The following is a 16911-nucleotide window of genomic DNA, read 5'->3' as shown; positions in this document are numbered from 1 at the left end:
CGTTTCCACCCCAGATCGAGGCAGCTATGAATTTATGACCCAGAACGCCAGTAGGCCGCGATTCCGCTCTATCCGCAGGGAGAAATCAAATCGTACACTGGGCAGACGAAATTGCCTCGCCGGCCTGATCTAAAGCAAACAACAACGCCACAAATAACCCCATGCTCAGTGCAAGGGAGATGGGGAGCATGATGCGAGCACGGCTGCGTGCGCGCGCAGGCGAGAGCGTTGGATGCAGCGGCTAAGCGTCACGCCGACTGGCAGCGAAGCCACATTGCTCATCGCGAAGGGTGTGCTGCAGGATCAACGGCACGTATCTGGCAAATCATTTCTTCATCGAGGTGGCGGCGCCCTTCTTCGCGTAGACAGCAAAGAAGCCACAATGCGCCCACACTGCACCACTTCAGCGATGCCTGCCTCCCCTGAGGAAGATCAGGAAGCAACACGAAATCGGCAGCCAGCTTCCAGTCGCCAGTTAGAAGGGCTCCGCACTCTCCGCCGATATGGCGTCGAAACGTACTAGCGGTCGACGATGATGGAGAAAAAAAGAACAGACCGAGGAGGGCCAGGCAATCGCACAGGTGGGCTTGCAAAGCAACACTACGATGGCACAAAATAAAATGTTAAAATGATAATGGTAAAAACCAGACGCGAACTCAGCACTGAAATAACAACATAAAGGGCGAAAAATAATAACAAAAGAAAAAGAAAAGCGTGCACAGAACTTCACGCGGTTCATAGAACACCCGCAAGACAAGCCGTGGCGATTGAAATGGAGCCAGTGCTCCGGTGGCACGAGGGATAGGCCATGACGCAGAAAACGCGCCTCGGGCGATGGGCTGCGGTGGCGGCTGGCGTGAGCCGAGCAGCACACTGCTCGGGCACAAGGATGAGAGGCGAGATCGTGGGGGCGGTGTAGGTGGGGTAATAAGCAAGGAAGACAACGGGGATAAAAAAAAAAAAAAGAGGAGAAAAAGGACTAAGACAGAAAGGGGCCAGGGGATGCCCAAATGGCTGGGAATGCAGGCGCGCCCCATCCATTACACATGTCCGGTCATTACCTGCGCCCCAAATTGTGCCTAAATCTGAAAGGAGCACGTGGAGAGCATAACAGATGGGGAGGGGGGCACATAATATTTAACACAAAAGGAAGCCACTGATATGAAACACGTGGTGGTAGATACGAGTGAAATAAACCAGCAGGAAGAAATTATTCTATCGTCTTGCCGAGCGTTCGGTGTAACTAAGTACGCACCAGGTAGAAGCTAAGGAAACCCTTGTGTTCTGAGTTTAGAAGGTATGGCAAAGAAGGCACCAAGAGAAGGAAACGTACAAGGTTATAAAGACGGCCATAGCGAGTGAGCGTATATACAGCTACTCTGGGAAGGAACGATTTGGAACTGAGCACGCTTCATTGAAGATGATGATTGCGATTATTTTTTTCTTCCTTTCTCCGACAGTTTCTTTTTTTTTTTCCTTCTCCCCTTACACGTGTGTAGGAGTATTGCATTTCATTGCAGAGCTCGGTTATTTGCCCCGTCAAGCCATCATTTTCTCGTTTCCCCTCTCCGGTCGGCTAAAAGGAGCGCCTGCGCATTATGTGTTTTTTCTTCCCATTTACCAGTCTTTGCACGAGATTGGCGAAGTGAAGCGACATTACCTTTGTTCAGTATCCCCAGCGCTGCAGTGTGCATCAGGTGACAACAAGCTACCGGGAATTGAGAGGCCGGTTAGCAGAGAAGACATGGAGGACACTAGATACTGCGGCATCGAGTAATTTTGCCTTGACGATGGAGTGTCTGGGTTTCTACGTTGCCACGCTGTTCACCAACATATTCGGCTGAATTCTGATTGAACTGGGCATGCTCCAGTAACTGAAAAAAGTGAAACAGTCTGGTTTACCCCAAGAAAACGCTTCATTTCGCCTCCTAGTATTAGTATAATGTACTTTTCAGAGTAGGGATAATCATCCTTCTCTTCCCTCTTCATTTAATTATTAGATGAAGCATATGCTAAGAATTACTTTGAAAACCGGGCATGAGTCTGTTTACAAACGCTTGTGTGGCACCTTCATGCGAGCTGTTGTAGTTTGGGGTAACCGGATGAGGACTGAGAAAGGATGTGAGTAACGATGGACGGAAGACAGCAGCCAAAGCAGAGAAGGAACCTAGCTAGAGGCAGGTGTTCATAATCAATCGCTACCGCGGCGGAATCTTGATTAAAATCGATTCCCTGTCGATAGAAATTGAAGCTTTCTGTGTGAATCAAAGTTGTCTTCACTCGATTCTGATACATACTTGTCCGTTATCATCGGTGAGGAAAGTGCTAATCACGTGTTACTACAGTTATGGAATGATATGTAATAGTGACAACTGCGTACTGACCGATACCAAAAAAAGTCTTGACGAGAGTATGGTCAGGCCAAGTCCGCAAGGCTCGTGGGAAAGAAACACTCGCTATGATACGAAGCACAAGCGATAGTCTCAAGTAGAACACTAACGGCGCAAGGAGGAAGAATTCGTGTGCGTTAACGAACTCTCGCAGCAGTCCAAGGAGCAGCAAGCGCCAACCTCATCCGTCAGATTTCTTGGCACATATTCTCCTCAGCGGTATCCGCAGCCTGATTTAAGCATCTATAGGCACAAAAAGCTCAAAAGCAGCGACGATATTAAAACAAAGAAAGAAGCACAGAGGAGCCAGGGGAAGATGGGATGGCTGGAAAAGGAACGCAGGGGGGTAGCGGGAGTAAGGAAAGGACACAAGAAGAAAGCAGAGTGCGTTGCCGAGGAACGCAGTCGCTTCCACCGGCGCTGAATGAGGCGCATTAGGAAAACGCAATTAGTAACGCATCGTGTCGGGAGAGGACCGGTGAGCTAAATGAAAGCTCATCTAGGTACGCGCTGGGTGCTCTTCGCGTGCACAGTGGCGGCGTCGGTGACGATGTCCTCGACGGCGACGCTGCGTGCTAATTAGCCGCGCAGATTTTGCTCTTGCTGTGTCGCTAATTGGCCGCACTCTCGAGCCCCTGTTTATTGTCGACTAAGCCGCGCGCGCTGCGAAGCCGCGCCAAAAGCGACGCGCCGCGTCGAGCGAACCGAACCGAACCCGCCGCAGGAGCAACAGAGCGCGACTGGCTCCTGAGAAATACCTTGCTTTGTTTTCCGCGGGAAGCTCGGCTGCGGACTTGACAGCAGCGGCAGCGTCGACAGAGGCAAATATTGGCAGTGCGCGTGCGACCCCGCCCACGCACGGAGAGCATGCCGGAGAAGCATCTGCAAACACACCAGTCGCATGCTGCACTCTCACGTTTCGCCCATTTGTTATGGTCCTGTTATAGTACGCGTGTCGGTGCCGCATTTCTGGTTCTCGCTTGTATATTGGTATATTTGCACTCGTTTTCTTCTTCGTCTTGCTCCTTTGTCTCCCTCTATTTAGATTTTTTTTCATGCTGCGGATAATGACGTGAGAAAACTTTGGAACTAGAAAGCTGCTACGTGTTTCCAGTACTGGATGAGCCCGCGATTTGGCTGTCACTTCGGGAACTAGTGTTTGAATCGCGATAGTTGCAGCAATGAGCAACACATCCTTTATGCAGCCTTCGTCTGCCTGCGTTTGTCACAATTCTACTCAAAGTAAATCACTTGGTTAAGCTATTTTGGTACGAGTAGAAGGTAGAATATTTGTGAATGCATGCATATGCACCTTTGACGTGTGACAACACTGCATGAGTCTCAGTGACATGAGCATTCATTCTGCGTAGAACTGATGCTTCTGCTGCAGAGGTTCGCTACAGACTTTGTACTTTGAGACCAACGAACTATTTTTGTGTGTCGAAGTGTGAAAGTAGCTAGCGTTTTAACCGATGCTGTTCGTTCTGTCTTGAGTAAAGGCATGGATTAGCAATTTAACGGTATTTGAGCTGGGCTGTTTTAATTCGGTCAGAACGAAAGTGCCAGCAGAAGCAAACGAAGGTGTAAGAATGTGTTAATGCCTAAATCTAATAGGCAGTTAGATTGAAATCGCGTACAGGAAGTAGGTTTGCCATCTTTGTTCTTCATTAACAATATATCCTGCAATATTGCTTGCTGCAAATGACACTTAAGATTGTCCTAATTATTATTATCTAAATTATCAAGTTATTGAATTATTTTGGCCTTTGCTGCTCGTACGTAACATTCGATCTAATGTGAGTGTCATTTGTATTTAGATATTGAAATAAAATTTTCATAAACAAATGTGTTAAGCAAGAAGACACGATCTCCCCAGTACTAATCATAGCTTCCTTAGAGGAAGCATTCAGACTGGCAAGGAGATCAGTTGATAGGGAATAACACAATAACCTGCCATTCATTGATGAATTGCCTTATTAACTCAGGAGATGAAATTCAAAACTTGATTGATGACCTAGACAGGAAAAAGCAAGAAGGTAAGCTTAAAATTTAATATTCGGAAGAGTAGGGTAATGTTTAACACAACCGTGAAAGAACAGCAGTTTACTATAGGTACGGAAGCACTAGAAGTGGAATGCAAATATACCAATACTTAGGACACGTGGCAACCGCAGATATTGACCATGAAACGGCGTGGTGCGAGGATTGGCAGATGGCGGTAATCTAAAAAAAAAAAAAAAAAGACTGTTTATATTGTCACGTCTCGATAGAACGCCAAGGAGGACCCAAATATAGGACGGGTTTAATAATCAACCTGGACGAGTCTTGCGCTCCAACTTCCTTCTCTTCCAGGCTCGCGCTTGTGGGTCAGTCATCATCTTTGGCGTAGTCTTCTATGCGGCATTTGCCCCCCTCCTCAAGAAGCATCGTCCCGATGAGTATAAAAGGGAGTAAGAGGTCAAGGTCAGTCCGAGTTGTACGGCTTCATGCGTACAACGTGGACGACGTCGGCTTGTTGCTGGCGTCGCTTTGAGGTCGACACCCCGTCTGGCACCACCTCATAAGTGACGTCGGTTAAACGTTGCTGAACAACATATGGCCCGAAATATCGCCGCAATAGTTTTTCGGAGAGTCCACGGCGGCGAATAGGCGCCCAGACCCACACTTTGTCGCCAGGTTCGTACATGACATGTCGGGGTCTATGATTGTAGCGTCGGGCATCATGCTCTTGCTGATTTTTGATCCGCACACGCGCTAGTTGGCGGGCTTCCTCTGCACGCTGAGCGATTTCCTCGGCGTCCTGATCGAGATCGTCGGTGTCGGCATTCGGCAGCAACATTGCATCCAGCATAGTTGTTACTGGTCGCCCGTGAAGGAGGCTGAATGGTGTCATACGAGTGGTGTCTTTGCGTGCCGTATTGTAGGCGAACGTGACGTAGGGAAGAATTTCATCCCAATTCTTGTGGTTCACGTCAACGTACATGCAAAGCATGTCTGCGATGGTTTTATTGAGGCGTTCCGTCAACCCATTGGTTTGGGGGTGATAGGCTGTTGTTTTACGGTGACTGGTACCACTGAGGCGGAGAACGGTCTCCAAAAGTTCGGCCGTAAATGCAGTTCCTCGGTCAGTTATAATGAGCGCCGGAGCGCCATGCCTCAGGACAATGTTCTCGACGAAGAACCGAGCTGCTTCGGCGGCGGTACCCCTTGGCAGAGCCTTGGTCTCCGCGTAGCGGGTTAGATAATCGGTGGCGACAATTATACATTTATTTCCGGCTGTCGACGTCGGAAATGGTCCCAGGAGGTCCATGCCGATTTGCTTAAACGGTGTTGTTGGCACTTGAAGAGGATGGAGTAGGCCAGCTGGTTTTACAGGGGGTTACTTACGGCGCTGGCAGTCTATGCACGTACGTACATAGTGTTTCACTGTCGCAGGCAGTTTTGGCCAGTAGTATCCGTGCTGGACTCTAGCCAACGTGCGGGTGTAGCCTAGGTGACCGGCGGTTGGCTCGTCGTGACACGCTTGCAAAACTTCACTGCGGAGAGCAGATGGGACGACGAGTAGATGACTTTTTCCCCCAGGGCGGAAGTTCTTCTTGTAAAGTACGTTGTTGCGAATAAAGAATGAAGAGATTACTAGGGTGAAAATCTTAGGCACAACGGTAGTTCGTTTTTCCAAGAAATCAATCAGAGGGAACAATTCCTGGTCTTCTCGCTGCTGTTGGGAAAGCGTTGCGTCATCTATGACACCTAAAAACGCAGTGTCTTCATCGGTCATAGTGGAAGGTTCGACCGGCGCTCGCGAAAGGCAGTCAGCATCCGTGTGCTTTTTTCCAGATTTGTAAATAACTGCCATGTCGAATTCTTGTAATCGAATGCTCCAACGCGCGAGTCTCCCTGAAGGGTCCTTTAAATTCTTCAGCCAACAGACCGAGTGATGGTCGCTAACGACTTGAAAGGAGCGAGCGTACAAATAAGGGCGGAACTTCATAACCGCCCATACCACTGCAAGGCATCCTTTTTCGGTTGCCGAGTAGTTCGCTTCTGCTTTAGATAGGGTCCTGCTGGCGTAAGCAATTACTTTTTCCACACCATCCTGGCGCTGCACCAGCACAGCACCTAAGCCCACGTTGCTGGCATCCGTATGAAGCAGTATAGGGGCGTCGTCATCAAAGTGCGCCAGGACAGGTGGTGTCTGTAAACGTCTCCGTAGCTCATTAAACGCTTGTTGCTGTTCTTCACCCCAGTGAAAGACAGCGTTGTCACGCGTCAGCGAAGTTAATGGCCAGGCAATTCGTGAGAAACCAGCAATAAACCGGCGGTAATAGGCGCAAAGACCCAGGAAACGCCGCAATGTCTTTTTGTCCGTAGGTGTCGGGAACTTGGCGACTGCGGAGAGCTTTTCAGGATCAGGCCGGACACCTTCTTGGCTAACGACGTGGCCTAATAATTGCAGCTCCTCGTACCCGAAGTGGCACTTCTCGGGTTTTAGTGTGAGGCCCGCAGATCGTATGGCCTGAAATACAGCTAGCAGACGGCGTAGATGCTCTTCAAATGTGGCCGAAAACACAATCACGTCGTCAAGATACACCAGGCATGTTTGCCACCTAAGTCCCGAGAGCACAGTATCCATCAACCTCTGAAATGTTGCTGGTGCTGAGCATAAACCGAACGGAAGGACCTTAAACTCGTACAATCCGTCGGGAGTGACGAATGCTGTCTTCTCCCGATCTCTCTCGTCTACTTCTATCTGCCAATATCCACTTTTCAAGTCCATTGATGAGAAGTAACGTGCGTTTCGTAGGCGATCAAGGGAATCGTCGATGCGAGGAAGAGGGTACACGTCTTTTTTAGTTACTTGGTTGAGCTTGCGGTAATCTATGCAAAATCATAAGCTGCCGTCCTTCTTTTTAACAAGTACCACGGGGGAAGCCCAAGGGCTCTGTGACGGCTGGATAACGTCGTCTCTAAGCATTTCGGCCACCTGGCGCTGAATGGCTGCACGTTCTTTCGGAGCTACACGGTAAGGATTTTGTCGAATCGGGCGAACCCAGTCATCCGTGATGATTCGATGTTTTGTCAAAGGCGTCTGGCCGATCCGCGATTCGGAAGCAAAGCAGTCTCGAAATTGATCTATAAGATCCAAAAGACGGTCCCGTTCTGAAGAAGACAAATTTGGACTCACATCGACGATGGTTACGGGCGTCTTGCACATTGATCCTTCCTGTTGCAGTGAGAAGCAGTGCTGCGCATTTGGGAGGCTGTCGAAAAAAGCCACAGTTGTGCCTTTCGGAATTTGCTGACGCTCGTCGCTGAAGTTTGTCAGCAGCACTTCGGTCTGTCCATTGGTCAAGTTGACTAGCCCTCGAGCTATAGAAACACCTCGGCTTAATACTAGGGCGACTGCCCTTTCGGCGATACCATTGCCGGTATGCGCCATGTCGCACTTCACTTCAACAAGAGAGCATGACCGCAGAGGTAATGTCACTGTCTCATTGGCGACGCGTAAGGGCATCAGTGGTACTTCCGCATAACCAAGGTCTTCATGATTGTTGGTGAAGGCAACGACGCTGTCACGAATGCTGATTACAGCCCCATGAAGACGCAGAAAGTCCATGCCCAAGATGAGATCTTTGCAACAGTCAGGGAGAATAACGAAGCTGCCAACAAACACCGCGTTTCCTATTCCTATCCGGGCAGTGCACTTCCCTGTCGGTGCCAGTAGCTGGCCCCCAGCACTTCTTATTACTGGCCCTGTCCATTCGGTTTTTACTTTGCGCAGCGTGTCAGCCAGTTTCTGGCTAATAATTGAAAAATCCGCCCCGGTATCCACCAGAGCATGTACCTCCAGCCCATCAATGGAAACGGCGAGGTCAGCGCTAACAACGTTATCTGTGTGGCTCGTCTCTTTCGGCATTTTCGGCGGAAGTGCGGCAAGGTCAGCGGTGTCAGCTTCGTCGTCGGGGCTGCTCATTTGGTGCGGCATTTTCGGTGGTAATGTAGGCGACATTTTCGGCGGTAGTGCGGCAATGTCAATACTAACGGCAGCGTCAGAAGCACGGGCTGTCGGCAGTTGCGGCGGTGGTGAGGGTTTTGACACTTTTGGACTGTGTGCAACCTCCCCTAGCGAGGTTGCGGCTGTTAGTTTCCCCGATGAGGGCTAGGGGACCGCCGTCCGCCAACGTCAGCATTGCCGCGACGCATCAGCGGAGAATAACGCTGTGGCGATGGGGAGGAGCGGCGGCGGAAGCCCGGGGATTCGGTTTCCCTGCTGACCGGAAGGCCGTCCTCGGTTTGGGCAGTGTCAGCGTCAAAGCGGCGGCGAGCAGAAGCAGACGGAAAGGCCTGCCCCTCTTCGCGGTAGCGGCAGTACCGATATACGTGGCCAGGTTGTCCGCAGTAGAAACAGAGTGGCCGGCTGTCATAACTGCGCCACCTGTCCGTTCGGCGTGGTTGAGAGCGCCTGGAAGGCGCCCACTGAGGCCCCTGGAAGAATCGCGTCTCCTGACGGCTTGGTGAGCTCGGTGAGGCGTGGTCTGGAGGCGGGCGACGTAGGACCGCGGTGTAGCTCTCAGATTGCGGCTCGTGATATGGTGCAGGAATGTTGGCCGTGTAGTTGACCAGTTGTGGAACGCAGTATGGTGGTTCGGAAATGGCTGCCGCGTTGTCGACTGGATGAAACTCGTTGCACTGGGCAGACGGTGATAGGGAGCACCGAATTTCATTCCTTACAGCCTGCACGAGGGCCTCTGACGACTGAGCTTTCGTAACTGTAATTCGCTGCAACTCCTCAAGGACAATTTCTCTAATCATGTCTCGAAGAGTGGTCTGATCTGTTGCAGTCAGCGCCGCCGCAGTCGTCGGGGCACAGCTGACTGGTCGGTTGTACTGGCGGCACCGATCGTGGATAGCTCGCTCTATAGCCGTAGCGTCCTTAATGAACTCACTCACGGTTTTAGGTGGGTTGCGTACTAAGCCGGCAAACACCTGTTCTTTGACACCGTGCATGAGATGCCGTAACTTCTTTGGCTCACTCATATCAGGGTCGGCACGGCGAAAAAGGCGAGCCATGTCTTCCGCAAACATAGCCACGCTCTCATTCGGCTTCTGGACACGCACTTCAAGCAAGCGCAGCGCATTTTCGCGTCGATCAGTTCTCGCAAAGGTGTCTACGAGCTGGCGGCGGAAGTCATTCCATGTGGATAAGCTGGCCTCGTGGTTTTCAAACCACGTTCTAGCATTATCCTGGAGGGCAAAATAAACATTGCAAAGTTTGTGATCTGCGCTCCACTGATTAATCTTGGCCACTCGCTCAAACTGGTCAAACCAGTCCTCAACATCTTCAAATGCTTCCCCGCAAAAGCTCTCTGACACCTTGGTGTTCTGTAGAGTCACCGGCGTAGGGTTGGGATGTGCCATGGCTTGGGAGACCTGATGGACTTGGTCGTTTGATAGTTGTACTCCGGGGCTAGGCCTAGAAGGCGGCGGCTAGCGCGATGTACAGGCGTGTCGATGTCTGGGATTCGCTGTGGACTGCCGGAAGGAGTCTTATGCATACCCCAGCGCGCTCCACCAGTGTCATGTCTCGATAGAACGCCAAGGAGGACCCAAAGATAGGACGGGTTTAATAATCAACCTGGACGAGTCTTGCGCTCCAACTTCCTTCTCTTCCAGGCTCGCGCTTGTGGGCCAGTCATCATCTTTGGCGTCGTCTTCTATGCGGCAGTATGTGTGCCACTCACAAAAAGAGTAGGCTTAATTTCAATTACTCAGCTAACAGTGTTTTCCTTTTTTAAGTAACAAAATACAAATATCTTAGGCAACCACCACTGGGCATTTTGATTGTTGGATAACCAACAATCTCAAATGGGATCTCCACATTGATAAAATAACCGCTAACGCCTATCGTAAACTGTTTTTTCTTCGAAGAGCTTTAAAACTGTTCACAAGCAATGTCCGTTTTCTAGCAAATAACACAATTACACTTCCGGTGCTTGATTACGCAGCCTGTTATCTGGAATTCTTTTACACAAAACAACATTAAAAAGCTCAAGCGAGTGCAGAAAATGCGGCTCGCTTTATATACAATAATTTTTATCGCAGATCTTCAGTCACAGAACTTTTAAAACGAGCCAACTTGCCGCGACTAACACAGTGTAATCCAGTTTCCAGACTATGTATCAGATTGTAAATGGACACTACAACGTTAACACCTCTGATATGATAACACTTTCTTCTGGATATGCCACCAGGCAAAGACATCAACTAACAATGACACCATTCCGCGTAAAAAAGTATTGCTTTAAATATTCATTTTTTTTTTCCTAGATCTGTCAATGACTGTAATCGCTGACCTATCATAGCAGTGGCTCAACCTTCTTTGTCTTTGTTTACCGAACATCTCAACTGACGACGTGAAAGCTCAAGTATGCCTGTTTCAATTTTTTGCTTTATTTTGTTTTCACGCAGTGCATTGTGTTAAAAATGACGCTTGTTGTATTGAATTGACAGTGTATTTTTCCTTCTTTATAATGTTAGTATTCATATGGCAGTCCATTTTTTTCTTCACTTTGTTCTGTTGCCTACAATTATTGTTTTCTCGCAATGTTATATTCCCATCTTGCTAAAATTCCTCGTGGATTGCAGTATTTGTAAATAAATTCATAAAAAAAATAACTAGGTGAATAAGATCAAGATGGAGAGCATAATCGGCAAGCATTCGTAGCTTACCGCTATCGCTCAAGAGGAAAGTATATAACAGTTTCTTCTTGCCTGTACTCACCTATGAGGCTGAAACATGGAGGCCAACGAAAAGCGTTCTACTTAAGGAGGACAACGCAGAGAGCTCTGGAACGGCAAATGGCAGGTGTAGCGTCGAATGATAGGAAGCGTGTAGAGTGGGTCAGACAAGTACCTCGAGTTACGGACATTCTAGTGGAAATCATGCAGAAGAAAGGGGCATGGGCAGGATATGTAGTGCGTAAAGAGGACAACCGATGGTCGTTTAGGGTAATAAACTTGATTCCTAGGGAAGGAAAACGTAGCATTGGGCGGCAGAAAGTTAGGTGGGCAGATGACGTTAAGAAGTTCGCAGGGGTCAAGTGGATGCAGCTAGCACAGAACAGGGCTAATTGGAGGAAATATGGGAGAGGCCTTCGCCCTGCAGTGTGTATAGTCTTCTGATGGTGATTGAGTCCAAATTCTATGCATTTTAAATGCGCAGCAAGCTAGTTATTCTTTTTCTTGAATTGTATTATGATTAGCTTCCAGAATAAACACTTGTTTTATTAATGCGTTCATAATCGCCGCATACCAGATCAGGAATGTCATGTAGTAATGTAATTTTTACGTCTCGTTTCCTTCTACAAGGGAAAATTCTATCCAGAAGTTGCATATGAACAAATGCAAAGCGACGCCTACCTGGTGGAACTCTGACCACCTGGTCTTTTGTTCCGCGCATCCGTTAAGGTATTATCAACGCCACCTTTAAAAAGAAAGCTATTTGGGATAAATGTAGGAGAGGATTATCGTTATCAGAGCAGTGGCTTCATGGCTGAGTGAACGGCCAGAATTTACTGCTGAAAAGCAGATACAGAGGCTTGAGAATATCAGACGCGTCCTGTGCGTCGTGCGTATGAAATGACTTCTCTTTGACCGTGCGTATTCATCTCTAAACACTTTTAATTCAGATCTACCTTCTGTAGAAATGTACAAACGTGGCAGTATCCTTGCAGAACAGATTAATTTGCTCCGTACCGAAGTTTATGAATGCCAATGAAATCATATCATTTGATAAACTTGTATGCTTAAGGGATCAGTTCAATACAGCTGCATCTGCGGCGTAAGGAGGTTCGTATAAAACGACATAACGCTGAGTTATTCTGCCCACGATAATGGATGCTAACAAGAAAGCATAAACCGAAGCGATCTTAAAGATTATGCATACGAGCAGATTAAGCTGCTTGAGGGTCGTGTTACTCATGCCTGGCTCTCACCAAGAGCTTAGAGATTGAGTTAACCGGTTAGCATTTCATTAAGGAAGAGCTGGAAATGAAAATGTATAAAGCGGTTCCTACGACTTATTGAATGGGATAAAAAGATGGGGGCTGGCGGCAAAAAGGTTCCGAGAAGAATAAAGATTATCGCGGAAACTCATTAAAATTACCGATGGCTGTCTGAACGGAAGGATCCAGCGTTTTAATTTTACCTTCGTTCTCAAGGCGCTATTCTGCAAACTTTTCGTGCTTCCACAAATCGCGTGAGTGTTTGGTCTTGTTTTGTTTTTTCTTTGGGGCAAAAGCTCAAAGGAGCTCATCAAAAGGTCTATGGAGGCTCGCGTTGCCTTTCCATATACTCGTTGCTGGCAGACAACGCCAGCAGAGATGTGCACTCGGAGTATGTTTAAAATTGTGTTTGTCTATGCTTCTATGCAGTAGATATCTTTCTTGCCCATTTCGTTTGCGGAAAGAGAAAGGGCAAAAGGAATCGAAGTAGACGGGGGAGAGTGGAGCAGAGGAGAGCCAACCCGCAGCATCCAGATGAAGGAGCCGTTTTCGGGGCACTTGAAAGGAATGTCAGAGCTCCCAGCGCGTGTCGTTTATATGCGGGTCCCCAGGAAATTGGCCGCACTAATTATAAGCTTCCAGCTCCGCTTTCTCGCCTTCCACACTGCGAGATTACACAGAATGATCTCCGAAAAGGGCGCTCTTTTTTCGTTTATCCCATTTGCTCAAGTAATTCAGTAAATAGAAAAAAAAAAAACTCCGCAAAAGCCCCCGCTTGGTCAGTACTAGATGCTGTATGTGTCCACATACGAAGTGCTGTACGTGCACAGTTTTGTGCGAGAATATATATATATATATATATATATATATATATATATATATATATATATATATATATATATATATATATATATATATATTTTTTTTTTTTTTTTGCTATGAAATGCTTCTAACTCTATTCGCGTCTAATGCACGTGAACGTCTCGAGCAAGACAAGGCGAACCTGAGGCCGAACATGAAGTCTTACCCGAGGTTGAACAAGCAAATGAGCAACGATGTTTTTCAATAATTACAAAATGTTCTCTAAAAATGATATCGATTACAAAAACATATTCCTGGAACACTCAACCTCCGCCTTTTAGGGTATGACGCGATATAGTTAAAGGCTCACGTCTGCTTGCTTTCCTCGCGGATCCTCAATTTTGCAGTTTTCTGCTTCCTTAACCACGCATTGCTTAATTTGCGCCTTTATCCCACACATACTGATCGGTATACAACCAAAGGTTACTCATTACAGAAATGGCCGCCCGACATATATAAAGCCTTGCTTTTACCATTGCGTACGAATGGTCTGCCTGCGTAACTTAGGGCTAGAATAAGGCTAGGTATTCAAAAGTCTAGGGATCGGTTCTGGTCTCCTGTCAACTGCTGTCAGATAGGTCACGTAATGTGCTCTCGTAATATCACCAGGGCCGGATTAAGAGTGATAAAGTTTAGAACTCCTAAGCCCCTCCCTCGCCCCCCCCCCCCCCCCCCTCCCTCCCACACACAAACACAGGCCACCCTATCCGCCCCCTGTTTTTATGTTTGAGACTTGACACGTTTTAGAATTTCCTGCAGAGAACATAAGCCATGTTTACTCGAAAAGTCTGCGGACATGAGCATCGCTTCACCATAAACTTTCCCGCCGAGTGCATGAACAGACCTGCACCTGGTCTGAGTTTTAACATTAAATTACAGGACGTACAACACTAAAAAAATCAGATCGCGACTTTATGGAAAATAAATTTTTCAAGCGGTTATTTTCTTGACTAAATCGATGTCACAGGAGGATGAGCTGCGTGTGAGCAAAAACGAAGTTGAGATTGGTCTTGTTTATAAGCTATTGGCAATTTATTACCGTAAATACGGTGCCAGACATCGAACAGTTTTGTGACTTAGTCGAGAAAGTCAAGCTGTTGATCGCATAAGGCAGTGGTTCTACAGAAACTGCGATATTATGTTCTGTATGTTAACTTAAAGTACGGCAAATAATGTTGATTACACCAAACGCTGTCATAATGCGGGGCGCTAAATCTGTTCTAAATGGTGGCGGCTGTGGAAAATTACGTCGCTACTGAACTGGCACAAAATAAAGCTTTAATACTCTGAAATAATTACCAAGGCAGGTTTATATTTTACTTAGATTATACACATTTAAAAACACAGTATATTTACACTTTGCATTTAATCAGCACATTTGAAACAGAAGGATACACTCCTGCATAAATAAATTTTCTGTTCTGAATTTACAGAATAAATATACACTTTACAAGATAGCGGATGCAGCTCATACCCCCGAGGAGCCGCCGCTTCCGTAGACGGCGGCAGCAAAAAATAAGATGGGCCTTGGACATAAGGTGTAGCACTTAAGCTCCACCTGTAGATGTATTATAGGACAGTGCACATGCATGCATTTTGCTTTAAAATTTACCGTCTCCACAAGGGATTGAACCACTATACCTCCGACCTCCAGCTGATCGTGAACCACTACTCCACGCCGGGATAGCATGAGGTTGAAAGTAGCGATGACAATGGCGCTGCAGTTAGAGATAATGATGATAGCATCAAGGACAATGGTGATGAATTTAGTTAATGATGATTTTACGGATGACAGCCCTGCCGCGGTGATGCAGTGGTTAGGGCGCTTAACCACTGCGCCCAAGGATGCGGGATCAGATCCAGACCACGGCTGCTGCTTTTTCATGGAGGCGAAAAGCAAGGCGCCCTTGCGCTGTGCTGCGTCAGTGCTCTTTAAAGAACCCCACGTGGCAGAAATTTCCGGAGTTCTCCAGTCGAGAGTCCTCACAGCCTGAGTCGCTTTGAGACGTTAAGCCCCATAAAAAAATAAAATAAAAATAGTCTCGATGGCAATGACGATGCAGTCAGTGAAAACAGTCCTGTAAAGCGGCTTTCACCATTTCCGCGCAATTAAGCAGACTTAAGGTCAGTTGCGTATATTCGTATACCATGTCTGCATTTTTCATTCCACCTTTAAGCAAGTGAATAAAGTTACTACATTTCTATAAGCATTTTCGAGCCTTTAGCTGGGGATGTTTCTTGAAGACATCTTCAACCTTGACTCGCCTGTGAATCTCGCCTCTCCTTTCAGAGTAGCGGCAAATACAGAGGCGTGTATCAGCTGCGAGTAGTTATAATCTCTAACCAATATTTTATTGCTTTTGTCACTGCTTTCACTGCTTCTGCTCAGATTATTAACACATGCACAGCTGATCTCAACAGCTGTAATGACGAAGGTCATTTGGTTTACCAACTGGTTCAAGCTGGCTCCCAACTGAAAGTCAGCTAGAACCCGTTTGATTCCTTGGCCACCTACTGGGACACGCTGACTGCCTATTGGTAGGCACCTGGAAGCAGTTAATGTCAGTTGAGAACCAGCTGGGACCAGCTGAAACCAACTGACACCAATTAAAAGCAGTTAAAACATTTAAAAAAATTTATCGTCTATTTGGGCGAGTACAATGTTTTGTACTTTCACTGGCGAAATGTGAGACTGACTTTGGGATTAGGTAAGCTTACGATTCGACAAACAGCTTTAGAAGTATTCGACATTATAATACATAAGCTCTAATTTTAATCACGGAATGTCAGGAAGACGATTTGATTACTTTTCAGACCAAACCACGAAATCCACCATTTTTTCCAGCTTCCGGGAGGCCCCTGAGAACTAAGGGACTGGTTCATTTGAACCCTTTGAGTCCTGCATATTCCGGCCCTGATTATATTACACAGTCCGCCGACAAATGATTGCCCGGTCATGTCCCTTACCCACTGCCACCTGCCAGATCAGTGTTCGAGATTTCCCGCCCGCAACACCGACAGTGGCTGCTGCTTTAAATAGTTCAGCCCGGAGCGAGATTAGAACCAGCGTCGTAGGAACAACAGCATCCCCGTTACAAGTTCTGCGTGGCTTTCCCTGCAGTCCCGCTATACATGTGCAACAACTCGCTTTCATCTATCCATCACTCGCCTATAAATGTTCGACAGCGGTATCGCCATGCAATGACGCCGGATTACCCAGGGAGATAGAAAGGTGTACCTGTGCTGAGAGTGACAACTTTATGGCGATATACACTGAAGTTAGAATGCGGATTATAAGGCCTAAATTAGGGATAAAACTATAGTTGAGCGGGTAAGGGATAATGGTGCCTCAAACAACAAGTGAGATGCGCGCACTGCTCAGCGCCTCTGAGCATGCTGAGAAAGCTGTGAAAAAATATACGCTGAACGTGATTGTATCCTCTTGGTATTCGATGCTTTGTGTTCCGTGCGGGTTGTGTGCTCTTGCACTGTGCTTTGTGCTCGGGTTTTCACTGCGTCTTCCGCATCTTCTGCCCCATAATATACTTGATTGAGTTGCAAAACTACGCTCCGCACAACACAGAGCTTCGCTGTGGTCGCCAGGTAGGTGCTTCCATTGCGGCTCTGCGGTTCTGTACCTGGCAAGTCGCGGTGCC

The sequence above is a fragment of the Amblyomma maculatum genome, chromosome 2 (genome assembly GCF_055883805.1).
Source record: "Amblyomma maculatum isolate TAMU_Amacu chromosome 2, ASM5588380v1, whole genome shotgun sequence".
NCBI classification, from domain to species: domain Eukaryota; kingdom Metazoa; phylum Arthropoda; class Arachnida; order Ixodida; family Ixodidae; genus Amblyomma; species Amblyomma maculatum.
The sequence above is the reverse complement of the archived record's forward strand: the minus strand, read 5'-3'. Positions refer to the sequence as shown.